The following is a 13,883-nucleotide window of genomic DNA, read 5'->3' on the forward strand; positions in this document are numbered from 1 at the left end:
AAAGAAAAAAATATGTGTGGAGACGTCTTTTCAGAAAAGATCTGAAAAAGATGGTGAAGCTTCTGGTTTAAAGTCCTTTTGGCAGATATAGGCAGGTCCAGGTGGACAGTCAGAGGTGTTATAGCCATCAATCATCCGGTCTGCAGAGAGAGAATGAAAAAAGACATAAAGATACAGCGCCAACCCCTGGAGCGGTGGTAGAATTACAGTCACTAGACCCTTCAGCTGTCCCCTAGACACATGCACATGACAACATGTTTGTGCATAGTCTCCTATGGACTAGTACCGTAATTATTACATTAATTTTGACATATGCAAATTTTTTATTACATAAATGACTGCAATTTGTTTAAATGCAAATCGCTTTCATGTGAATATTATGCTTTATTTTGTAATTTCCTTTTGTAGCTTTTACAGTTAATTTAGAAAAATCTATAGAAGAAAAGATAAAACATTCATAAGCCATCAGTCAGAGCTGACCATCATTCATCCACAGCAACTTACCGGGGTGAATGCTTAAAATGTTTAAATATATTTGTTATGCATGTTACTTTTTCATTTATTCTGTGTTACATGTATTTCTGTTTTTGAATCTTTTCATTTTTGATGTTTTTAAAGAGCAGAGCCTTTTTTTGTTGTTTCTTTGACAGTATAACTACTGTTTTGCCTATATTTCTCTTTGGGAGATTATTCTTTTAAATATATATTACATTAATTTTTGTCCCTAGTGCTCAGCCTTTATTTTTAGAGAGAGCTTCTTGTAACAGAATGCCTTTGTTTTCAGTAACATCTTTCGTATGCAGTGCCAATAACAATTATAATCATTTCCAGTTAGAGCACAAGATGAAATGTCGCTGTGAATGCAGTAGCAGAAATGAGAGAGACATGACAGGGCAGGACAGGCACTGCAATGGTACCTCGTTGCAGTCACATATTTTTCACATTCATTCATTATCTATGCACTTCATAGCAGAGCTTAATTTCCAGTTTCACATCATCAGACTATATACTGGTACTGCTCCAAATCGATGTTTTCTTATTTCTACAAAATCTGCCTAGTTTCATTTTTTTTTTGCTTTTATTTTTTAGCTGATAAGCTCAAGTTATACAGCAAGGTCCATAAGTATTTGGACAGTGACACGATTTTCATAATTTTTCCTCTGTACACCAGGAAAATGGATTTGAAACAAAGCAATCAAGATGTGATTGAAGTATAGACTTTCAGCTTTAATTCAAGGGGTTTGACAAAAATATTGCATGAGCTGCTTAGATAAGACAGACATTTTTATACATGGCCACCCTGTTTTAAGGGGCTCAAAGTATTTGGACAAATTAACATAATCATAATATAATGATCGTTTTCAATATTTGGTTGAAAATCCTTTACAGTCAATGACTGCCTGAAGTATGGAACACATCGCCATCTCCAAGTTATTAGTTTCCACCCCAGAGATGCTTTGCCAGGCCTTTACTGTAGCTGTCTTCAATTACTGGTTGTTTCTGCCATCAGTTTTGCCCTCAACAACTGAAATGCATGTCCAGTTGGGTTGAGGTCAGTTGATTGACTTGGCCTTTGAAGAATATTCCACTACTTTGTGCTGAAAAGCACTTGGTTTGCTTTCACAGTATGTTTTGACTCATTGTCTATCTACACTGTGAAGCGTTGTTCTATCAGATTTGCAGACTTTGGCTGAATCTGAGCAGACAGTATAGCCCTGTACACTTCAGAATTCATCCTGTTACTTATGGTAGCAGTCATATCATCAATAAACATTAATGACTGGCCTCCATTGGTAGCTATGCATGATCATGCTATAAAACTGCCTCCACCATTTTCCACAGATGATGTGATATTCATCAGATCATGAGCCATTCTTTTTCTTCTCATTACTCTTTTTTTCATCATTCTGCTATGTATTGATCTTAGTTTCCTTTGTCCAAAGAAAATTGATCACAAACTGAACAGGTTTTTAATAAATGGTTTCTGGCAAAGTCTAATTTGTCCTTCCAATGCTTAAAGTTTACCAGTGGTCTGTACCTTGTGGTAAACCTTCTGTCTTTACTTTCATGAAATCTTCTCTTGGTTGTAGACTTTGGCAATGATAGATCTATAAATGTTGTGAAGGGATTCTTCTTCATCAAGGAAAGAATTCTGCAGTCATTCAGGACATTTCCATGATTGTGCAGGCCTTATGATGCTGTTGACCTCACCAGCGTGTTCCTTCTCTTTAAGATTGTACCATATGGTTGATTTGGCCACTCCATGTTTCTGCTGTCTCTCTAAAGGGTTTGTTTTGTTTTCTTAGCCTAATGATGGACTGTTATTACTTGCATTGACAACTCTTTGGACCTCATATCGAGAGTTCACTGCAACAGCTTCCAAATGCAAAATCTACAGATGGAATCAATTCCAGACTTTTATTTGCTAAATAATTAATGCAATTATAAGGGAACTGCTTACACCTGGCTACAGAACAACTTTTGTGGTGGGCTGTAAATCATCTGGTCAGAAGAGGGAAGAACAGAAGAGGTGTTAGTATACACCACCACCTTGTGGATTGGTGATGAATTACCACCACCAGAGCCTTTTAAGCTGTCTCCAAGGTGCTCAAGTGCAATAATGTATTTTGTGCACATATTTCAAGATGAAGTTAACAAGTACATCGGGAGGAAGTTCTCCACTGTGAACCACCTCCACCTCAATGCATCTAACAGAAGGGACACCAATTTCTACAGCTGGAACTACGCTATTGAACTGTGTGATTCCTGTGACACTGGACAGGCATGTGTGGAAGCCTAAGACTGAGGGCCTACAATCATAGTAACAGCATGTGGTATGGAAAACAAAGTAACTTGCTTTGTTAATGCAAAATTAAAGCCTTTTACACACACTGCATCTAATGTGGGATAGTCAGTTATCCTACCCTGCATGTTTTTGGGGATGTGAGTTAAAAACCAGAGTACCCTTCTCACAACCCCCCGACAAGGGAAGCACATGCAGATTCCAAATGGACTTTGATTTGCCATGGGATTCAAACCTAGGATACTGAATTTATGAGGCAGGAGAGGTAACTTCTGTGCTACCGGATTGTTCTTCTTCAAAATATAGACAATGAATTATGAATCAAATGGGTAATAACCGTACTTACTTCAAGCAAATCAAAAGGAAAACAGCATTTCACTCTCAATGTTTTCAAAACTGAAAGAAAACACACACAAAGTTTAATAATTGATATTAGGCTAAATGTGCCTGCTTTTCTGTGGTTTTATAACCATGTCATATCAGGTGTATTTTGGTTGCTTAACAATTCTTGATCCAAAGTTAATATGTATAGAAAAATTACAAATGTTCATATGTTTTTAAAATGCAACCAGGTGAGATACCACACAGTGAGAAGGACTTCTGTTGACAGTGATCAGCTTTAGTCTTTGTATGACATCCAAAATAAGTTCCAGCCTACCAACCACTTTCAACTAGGGTCACTGGCATCAACTATAGTGCCACCTTTTGGAGAACTTGGGTTTTTAAATAATTTTTTAATAAACAAGAATTAAAGGTTACACTGTTTCAAGATGGTTAACACAATCATGCACTGCTGATGATTAGTGAGGATCATATTCATAATATGGAATAAATATCATATGTCTAACTAATAAATCATATTACCATCTTATTTATTATATATCTTAATTTCTTCAACCATATTATTAGTTGCAAATACTATTTTCTTTAAAATAAAAAGTGACAAGAATAATTCTACCTTAAAACTAAAACATAAGTAAAATTTTTCATAACATCATGAACTACACACGTGTGACCCAAGCACAGGCAGTATGCTACAATGTGGGAACCATGCTGTTTTGTCTTGGTCCCTTTTGTATCCCCTTTTGTATTATTAATATGTAGTCTTTGTCAGCATACCTCAAATCTCCCAGACTTATCACTGTTTATAGGGTACTGTACTATATAAGTTCTCCCCACCTTCCCTTCTACATGTAACCTCAGGCAATTAGGTGTAGTAAAAGGCAAGCAGGAGTTAAGTTACAATTTAAACAATGTATTATTGATAATATTCATAAATAATAACAATATGCAAAGTACATTTGAATATTGGCAACCATACAACTTGATAAATGGTGATGTGTAGTTTCAGACAGCACACAGAATTGTTAGTTACTTAAAATGACAGGTGAATGGCAGCGCCCGTGCAGGCTGCGGCTTACAAAGCTCCCGAGTCTGTGGTGTTTAGTGTTAATCTTTCTTCGTCTTTGTCAACTAGTATAAGTAAAAAAGTAGATTTAAGTGATAGTAGGACGCAGATATACATTTACGAGTGGCAAATCCTGCTCAATTTCCGAAGAAATTGCACTGAAATATCCAGTGAGTTGACAGAGATGCTCCACAGAATTTGCTTACTTCGGCAGCCTGAGAAGCTGAGCTGACGAAAACGCAAGCGCAGTGATCGGAAGCAGAAACAAGGTAAACGCGGCGGTGTTAGCACGAGGCTAAAAACTAACCCAACCGGACCTGCGATACCGTCTATTCTGCTTGCGAACGTCCGATCGTCTGGACAACAAGCTGGATTATATAAAGCTGCAGCGGGCCAAGCATTGGGAAATGAGAGAGTGTTGCATCTTTTTCTCCCAGAATGTGAACTTTGCTACTAGAGGGGGAAGCTGCCTGGACAATGTTTACATAGGCCCTACCCTACCTCCACCTCGGCTGTTCAGATCATATCAGCGTTTTTATGATCACTGCATGCTATTCCCTGCTGAAGTGCACTAAATCAGCCCAAAAAAGCATCAGAGTGTGGCAGGTTGGTGCTGTTTCAGCTCTCCAAGACTGCTTCGAATTGACAGACTGGGACATTTTCAGAGAGGCTGCTATGGATGGTGACTCCATCAATCTGGGGGAGTACACACACTCTGTGACTGGCTACATCTCCAAATGCATAGAGGATGTTACTGTTACCAAGGATGTTACCACAAGAGCCAACCAAAAGCCCTGGATGACAAGAGAAGTGCACAAGCTGCTCAAGATCAGAAATGCAGCCTTCAGATATGGAGACAAGGCCGCCCTCAGGGTGACCAGAGCCAACCTGTCTCACGCTATAAGGAGAGCTAAGTGGGCATATGCGCAGAGGATTAACAAACAATTCAGCAGCACCAGAGACACACGTTGTATGTGGCAGGTCGTTCAGACAATTACAAAGTACAAGCCCAACCCACACAGCAGCGATGGTGATGCCTCCCTTCCGGATGAGCTGAACAACTTCTTTGCACGGTTTGAGGAACAGAACAAAGAGCCTGCGAGAAAAGCAACACCTCCTTCCACTGACCAGGCTCTCTGTCTCTCCATAACTGACGTGAGGAGGACTCTATCCAGAGTCAATCCACGCAAGGCTGCATGACCTGACAACATACCTGGTCGTGTGCTCAAAGAATGTGCCAGTCAACTGGCTGGTGTCCTCACAGACATCTTCAACACATCTCTGAGCCAGTCGTCAGTCCCAGCATGCTTCAAGTCGACCACCATCATACCATTGCCGAAGAAGTCATCAGTGACATGCCTGAATGACTACCAACCAGTTGCACTCACACCAATCATAATGAAGTTATTCGAAAGGTTAGTCATGTCACACATAAAGACTAATCTCATTGCCTCCATTGACCCTCTTCAGTTTGCATACCGCTCAAACAGGTCAACTGAGGATGCCATATGCTCTTCCCTTCACCTCTCCCTGACACATCTGGATAAAAAAGACACATACAGTATGTCAGGATGCTATTCATAGACTTTAGCTCTGCCTTCAACACAATCATCCAACCAAAGCTGGTTGTAAAACTGAGCAGGTTGGGCCTGAACACAACCCTCTGCAATTGGATCCTGGACTTCTTGACAGAGAGGCCCCAGTCAGTTCGGATGGGCTGCAACACTTCCAGCATCATCACACTGAGCACTAGAGCACCACAGGGCTGCGTGCTTAGTCCACTGCTCTTTACCCTGCTGACTCACGACTGCACAGCCACGCACAACACCAACCACATCATCAAGTTTGTGGATGATACAACAGTGCTGGGACTGAAAAGCAGGGATGATGAAACAGCATACAGAGATGAGGTGGAACGGCTGTCTGCATGGTGTGAATACAACAATTTATCTCTCAATGTCGACAAGACAAAAGAGATAATCGTGGACTTCAGAAAATTACGTCCTGCCCACATCCCACTCAGCATCAACGGTTTAGATGTGGAGACTGTTAGGAGTACCAAGTTCCTCGGTGTGGCACATAACTGAGGAACTTATGTGGACACATAACACCTCATCACTAATCAAGAAAGCCCAGCAGAGACTACACTTCCTGAGGCGGCTGAAGCAAGCAAGTCTTCCCCCTTCCATCCTCACCATGTTCTACAGAGGCACCATTGAGAGTGTTCAACCAGCTGCATCACTGTCTGGTATGGCAACTGCAACATATCCGACCGCAAGCACCTGCAAAGGATAGTGAAGACCGCAGAGAACATTATTGGGGTGCCTCTCCCTTCACTACAGGGACATATTTTACAAACACAGTGCCCAGCAAGGCCTGCAGCATTGTGCAGGAACCCCTTACACCCCTCACACTTCTGGCACACTTCTGCCATCCAAGAGAAGATACTGCAGCATCAAAGCCAGATCTGCCAGGATGCAGGAGAGTTTTTTACCCCCAAGCTGTCAGACTCCTTAACACCAGACTGCCCCCTGGGACCTTCCACATGGCCTCAACCACTGCTAAAAACAGAACTTTTATACATGCGAACCACTTTACTGCAAAGACGAGCGTGAGCTTTAAGGATTTTGACACTCTTGTTATCCTTCTGCTGTGAAACATTCTGACCTGTCATTGTTTATACTGTATATGTCTTAAACAACTATTAGCATACAATGATAATTTCTGTATTATCTATATCTATTATTTATTATTTATTATATTACATATCTTACACATCAATATTGCTGCTACTTCTTTGTCCAATCTTTGCACAATGTCTTGTCTTGTTTGTGTTTTAACTTTTAATTTTTTCATTTTTAAATTTTAAATTTTAATTCTATTTTTAATTTATTTATTGCACGTCATGTTGTTACACTGTGGACCCTGAGCTTCGCAATTTCGTCTATCTGTATACTTGTATATTGGTTGAGATAACAATAAAGTTCACCTTGACTTTGAAAATGTCTCTAGTTAAGGCATCATTTGTGGTCAGCTTTCTTCAGCACAGGCCGCATGCCTGTCTCAATATGGCTGCCGAGCTGTGCTCTTCATTGTATTGTCCTTTTCAGTTCATGGTGTGAGAAGGTTAGTTTGGTGAGAGAGAGAGAGAGAGTGAGGTAAAGCAAGCAAATTTATAAGTTTTCTGTCCAACCCCTACAGCCAATAGGGTATCACGGTACTTAAAGGCTTCTGATACAAGCCAATTCCAAACAGCCATACTTCACACCTGCCCTCCAAGCCATGTGTTATGGTAAAGCATGGCAGTTAGGCAGCCTGACTTTTCTGTGGGGGTTGACTGAGAGACTTTAGCAGAGAAATATTGGACAAAATTGTTGCACTTCCCTCAATGCTGTCGTAAAATTACAAAGCGAATCATTCCTAAAAGGGGGGGAAGGGGTTCTTAACCATCAAACCATTAATGTTATTATCAATAATGTAACATAATATTACATTTTGCTTCGTCTAAGTTAGAAAAAAAGACATACAAAATATTTATTAACATGTATGCAAAATTTCACATCTCAACACATGCTGACAGAGGTCTTCAAAGAAGGAGGCCCACACCATACCCCTTTATGGTGACGGGCCACAGGGAGCCACAGGACACTGAGGGGCATTCTCTGAGCAACACACATCAGAAGGATGTAATTACATTATTGTATTATTTACAGAATTAATATCAGATATTACGATTTGTAGTATGTTTTCTGTTTTAACTGTTGAGGTTTATTTTGTTCAGCTGCTGCCTTTTTGTACTAACTACTATGTTTCTGCTTTCTATTGAGCTGTATTGCTTAGTGTTGGCATGGGTCAGTGTTAATTTTATGTTTATAAGTTATTATTATAAGTTCAAAACTGCATTGTATTTGCAGATACCTGGTATAGAATAGCAACTAAAAAAAATTGCCAATTGCTAAGCCATCCAGGTGTGTATCTGTATATATAGTGTCTGCTAAGCAGATTCAAGAGCTTATATTTCTTACTGAAGTGGGCATCAATTTATTACTCTTGAAGAACCACTGGCAGACAGGAGAAATATGATAACTTTTATTTTCAAAAACAGCCAGGCTTAATAGTGTATTTATTTAATTCTGAGTTCCCAGTTCTCCTATTGTATAAAAATAATGAATAATGTATAGGAGAAATTTTAAACTGTTCCGGTAAGAGGATTTTGATTTCTTAGTGTGTTGGGAATTAAAATATGCTCTGAAATGAAAATATGCAAAGGAGAAATTAACAGATTAAAAGACTCCCAAAATTGCATTTGTTTTCTGAAATGTTGCTTTAGTAATGTACTTTTGCTGTTGTTTCATTTTGCTGTGTATTTGTAAATCTATCATTATGATAATTATATATTATAATGTCATTTAAGTGAAAGAACTAACTTTCTAAAAGGACTTTTTTCTTGTAATGGTGAAGCCATCTGTTACATTTAAACATCTTGTTACTTGGCTACTGAAAACTGAACCTCCCTGCTAATGTTTCTGTGTTTGCTTAATAATTAGTTTAAACTTTCAAAGCTTGTGAAGCATTGTAAGTCTGCCTATGCATGTTTTTTGCTGCTATCTATAAGGCAAACCCGATACTATAATGCACATATGGTTTAAGAAGATGTTACTAAGTTATACAAACATGCTGCATTGTTGGTTCACATTAATGGTGTCAGAAGTGTGAACTAAAATAGTGGATTTTGTGAATAAGATTTTAGTTTTATGAACCTTGTACAATGGCAAAGAGCTTTATTAAGATCGGTTAATGAATGGATAATTGAAAAGCTGATCAGAGAGAGAAAACAGGAGAAGGAAAAGTCAATCCACTTCTGGCATTCCAAGCAAAGGAAGAAAGGGACCACCTGGAAAAGACTTCCCGTCTACAAGTACCTAGTGGTATTGGTGTGTATTGTCACACTTTAGTTTCCCCTTGTTTAATGGCACTACCTATTTGATCTGTAATATATGAATAAATATGTGTAACTTTTCTCCTGCCTATTCTTTTGTTCTGGCTAATCGCGTGAGGTTAAAAGAAGAGGAAGTAATGTATTTATGTAGCACCTTTCATACACTCAACAACACTTTAGAATTCAATAAACACATTAATAAGACAATAAAAGTTACATACAGTATAAGAAAATGAATAATACACATTGAAGAAATGTGTTTTTAACAGGATTTTGCAATGAACAATAGATTTTTCCTTGCGAAGTCTGAGACAAAGAGCATTATAAATTTTAGGGGCTATCACACTGAAAGCTCTGCCACCCGTAGTTACTAATCTGTATTTAGGTACAATGAGTAACTCAGCGTCCGATGATCTTAATGCACAAGCAGGAGTGTAAGGAAGCAGTAGCTCAGACAGATAATGAGGGGCTAAACCATGAAGGGCTTTAAAGGTGAGAAGATATTTGATTATTGAAAAGACTGGTAACCAATGCAAATCATAAAGGACAGGAGTGATGTGAGCAGATTTTTTAGTGTGTGTAAGTAGACGAGCAGCAGAATTCTGAACATTCAGTTATGTTCTCCATAATAAAGAGTATAAAGGAGAACTGGATCATCCTGAGACGCTCTCATTGACAAAACACCTCGTCTGACTAGGTTACTAGTTACTACAAGATAATATGGCCTGGGAGACTACAACCAAACTTTATACAGAAAAGAGTAAAAATGTCTGGGCTTTGCAGCATCAACACAGTGTGTAATACCAGAACTAGAAAAGTTAAGTTTAAACATCTGAGATACTGTGTTCAGTTTTGTGCTTTGTATTCTAAGTAGTACATTACATAAAATTTCATAATAGCAGTACAAAGTATGAGAAAATAACCATTTCTGCCAGAGTAAACAGAGGCTAAAATGAGGCACTGTCAAAAAGAGGGTTTTCTGTTTTAAATTGGGCCTGGTCTTGGATCAGTCAGTAATTCACTGCAAAAAATAAAATATAAGCAATTGTAAAGTATTTATATCATGACATTAAATCTTGTTTCCCTTATTGTAAGACTTATTGACTTATCAAAAAAATGTGTATTTGCAATTATTTAGCCTACTTTAAGAAATCTTGTCAAGTACATTTTGTTTACTCCATTGGCTGATTTTGTTTTGCTAAATAACAGTCAAACAACTCCCATTTAAAGTTTTTTTTGTCTAGTTTTTGCATATCCATTTTTTACACTGTTGTAGAATGTGACTATCAAAAGGGCATAAGCACTTTAGTTTTTAAAAATGAGCCGAGCTGAAACTGTTATAATTTGTTATAGAGTTGCCAAGTTATCTGGTTTAAGATTTCTGGTGACTTGCGCTCCTACGGTAGAGAGAGACAGCTAGTTTGCCCGGTATTACTGAATGCATAGTGGACATTGCCAGTCCTTTTCTATTCTTTGTAAGTGAGCATTTATCATTTAAATGTTCTTTCTTGCATGTATTGTATTAGTCCACATGCTCTCAGATATGTTAAACATATTCATCCTGTCTCTTAGCTATGCTGGCTGAGATGAGAGTTCTGTTAACCCTAGGCCCCAAGCTTGTGTCCTGCTACTGGGTTAGGGTGGATGAGCAATGGAAGGGAGGCCATCAACTAGAGCCAATTCCAGAGCAGAAAAAAAGAGTGCCATGACCTGTAATTTGCTTAAGGATGGGGTGAGTGTAGTAAGGCAGAGTGAGAAAGTGCTCAGAGAGTGGCTTCATTCTCAGCAAATTCCTCATCAGTAACATGCCTGCTTTTTAGTAAATTGTGGTAGATTCAGTGTAAATGAAAAGTAGTTGGTCACTGTTAACCAATGAATTCAAGATGGATGTCCTTTATTACATTAAGCCTGGTGGAGCCTGCTCAGTGCACTGCGACAAGACTATCTATGATGACGAAGCAAAGTTAATAAATAAATTAGGTTCATTTTCATAACATAGCCAAGGGGCACTTCATTTTATACCACTCAGAGAATAAATAAATAATAGGGTCTTTAAACACACCTCTCTCTTAAATACTATCTAAAGGTGCCAAGATAGTTTAACATATTAGAAATTTTTTGCAAATATCTGGTTCATTGTGTAGGGCTTAGGTACAGTATGTCATAATTACAGAATGTTTTCTCTTATAGTTCCTCACCCTACCATCTAATGGTGTAAAGAATAAAGTATAAAGATAGTGGTTTGATGCCTAGTTTGGAACTAACATTATACAGTGCATCCGGAAAGTATTCACAGCGCATCACTTTTTCCACATTTTGTTATGTTACAGCCTTATTTCCAAAATGGATTAAATTCATTTTTTTCCTCAGAATTCTACACACAAACACCCCATAATGATAACGTGAAAAATATTTACTTGATATTTTTGCAAATTTATTAAAAATAAAAAAAACTGAGAAATCACATGTACATAAGTATTCACAGCCTTTGCTCAATACTTTGTTGATGCACCCTTTGGCAGCAATTACAGCCTCAAGTCTTTTTGAATATGATGCCGCAAGCTTGGCACACCTATCCTTGGCCAGTTTCACCCTTTCCTCTTTGCAGCACCTCTCAAGCTCCATCAGGTTGGATGGGAAGCATCGGTGCACAGCCATTTTAAGATCTCTCCAGAGAGTCTGGGCTCTGGCTGGGCCACTCAAGGACATTCACAGAGTTGTCCTGAAGCCACTCCTTTGATATCTTGGCTGTGTGCTTAGGGTTGTTGTACCTGTGAAAGTTGAACCTGTCGCCCCAGTCTGAGGTCAAGAGCGCTCTGGAGCAGGTTTTCATCCAGGATGTCTCTGTACATTGCTGCAGTCATCTTTCCCTTTATCTTGACTAGTCTCCCAGTTCCTGCCGCTGAAAAACATCCCCACAGCATGATGCTGCCCACCACCATGCTTCACTGTAGGGATGGTATTGGCCCTGGTGATGAGCGGTGCCTGGTTTCCTCCAAACATGACGCCTGGCATTCACACCAAAGAGTTCAATCTTTGTCTCATCAGACCAGAGGAATTTTCTTTCTCATGGTCTGAGAGTCCTTCAGGTGCCTTTTGGGCAAACTCCAGGCAGGCTGCAATGTGCCTTTTACTAAGGAGTGGCTTCCGTCTGGCCACTCTACAATACAGGCTTGATTAGTGGATTGCTGCAGAGATGGTTGTCCTTCTGGAAGATTCTCCTCTCTCCACAGAGGACCTCTGGAGCTCTGACAGAGTGACCCATCGGGTTCTTGGTCACCTCCCTGACTAAGGCCCTTCTCCCCCCCGATCGCTCAGTTTAGATGGCCGGCCAGCTCTAGGAAGAGCCCTGGTGGTTTCGAACTTCTTCTGCTTACGGATGATGGAGGCTGTGCTCATTGGGACCTTCAAAGCAGCAGAAATTTTTCTGTAACCTTCCCCAGATTCGTGCCTTGAGACAATCCTGTCTTGGAGGTCTACAAACAATTCCTTTGACTTCATGCTTGGTTTCTGCTCTGACATGAACTGTCAACTGTGGGACCTTATACAGACAGGTGTTTGCCTTTCCAAATCATGTCCAGTCAACTGAATTTACCACAGGTGGACTCCAATCAAGCTGCAGAAACATCTCAAGGATGATCAGGGGAAAACAGGATGCACCTGAGCTCAATTTTGAGCTTCATGGCAAAGGCTGTGAATACTTATGTACATGTGCTTTCTCAATTTTTTTATTTTTAATAAATTTGGAAAAATCTATTGTTTTTTTTTCACGTTGTCATTATGGGGTGTTGTGTGTAGCATTCTGAGGAAAAAAATGAATTTAATCCATTTTGGAATAAGGCTGTAACATAACAAAATGTGGGAAAGAGTGATGCGCTGTGCATACTTTCCGGATGCACTGTAGTTGGAGTTTGAATCTTTGTTGCCCTTTTCTTTCAGTAATTGATTGAATACAGGCTAAAGGAGCATGTCCTACCCCACCATTTGGGCAAACGTGAATAATTATTTAGTCTACAGTAGTTAGATAGTTTTTCAATTACATCAAGATAAGCTTGTGACAACACACTCTGGAGCAGATTAATCCAGATGGATTCTAGATGGATCAAACCACCATAGGTTTAGAGATACGGAAATAATATCAGGATGCTCAGTGTGTGTGCTTTAATGGTGAGAAATATGCTGTAAAAAGTGACCCTCACCTGTCTTAACAACTTTAGCACAAGGTATAGTCTATAATGCAATGCTCTGGGTCGATAGGTGCTGTATGCATATTTTGGCAACTGGTGACATAACTAACAAGATGTAACTGGAGCATTGTACCTCAGCTGTATAATTTTAATATATGGTAGTTTACCATATACCCTTTAGTTTTGTTGCTGATGAAGGTCAAAAGAGATGGTATTCATTTTAATAATAAAAATAAAAGTTTGTGCATGGGCAATATACTATATTTTTCTTGAGTACAACTCAGGTACAGATCCAACAGGCTCAAGTAAAAGATTTTAGGGATTAACATTTAAAGGCATGTAATAAGCGTTTTCCCTACTAGTTTAAGGATAAGATCATCTCCTCTTGGAAATTGTTCTTGCATAAACCTCCTCAACACCTTGAATACAATGATTAAAATTAAAAAGTAGCAATTTATTTTTGACAAACAAGCCCCTACTGCAGAGATACATTGTATCGCTCTTGTGAAGTCGTACATACATTAAGAGGGGAACTAGCAATATAAA

At 39.0% G+C, this 13,883-nt stretch overlaps 1 long non-coding RNA gene across 1 annotated transcript in view; it reads left to right on the forward strand.

Moving 5' to 3' along the window:
• The window catches only part of LOC127527703 (uncharacterized), a 428,225-nt gene extending 416,180 nt beyond the window's left edge, over positions 1-12,045 (forward strand). Inside the window, exon 2 of the long non-coding RNA XR_007934866.1 lies at positions 11,976-12,045. This is a non-coding gene — a long non-coding RNA (uncharacterized LOC127527703). The remainder of the gene's footprint in view (positions 1-11,975) is intronic.
• The last annotated feature ends 1,838 nt before the right edge of the window (positions 12,046-13,883 follow it).

Source organism: Erpetoichthys calabaricus, chromosome 4 (genome assembly GCF_900747795.2).
Source record: "Erpetoichthys calabaricus chromosome 4, fErpCal1.3, whole genome shotgun sequence".
NCBI lineage: Eukaryota > Metazoa > Chordata > Cladistia > Polypteriformes > Polypteridae > Erpetoichthys > Erpetoichthys calabaricus.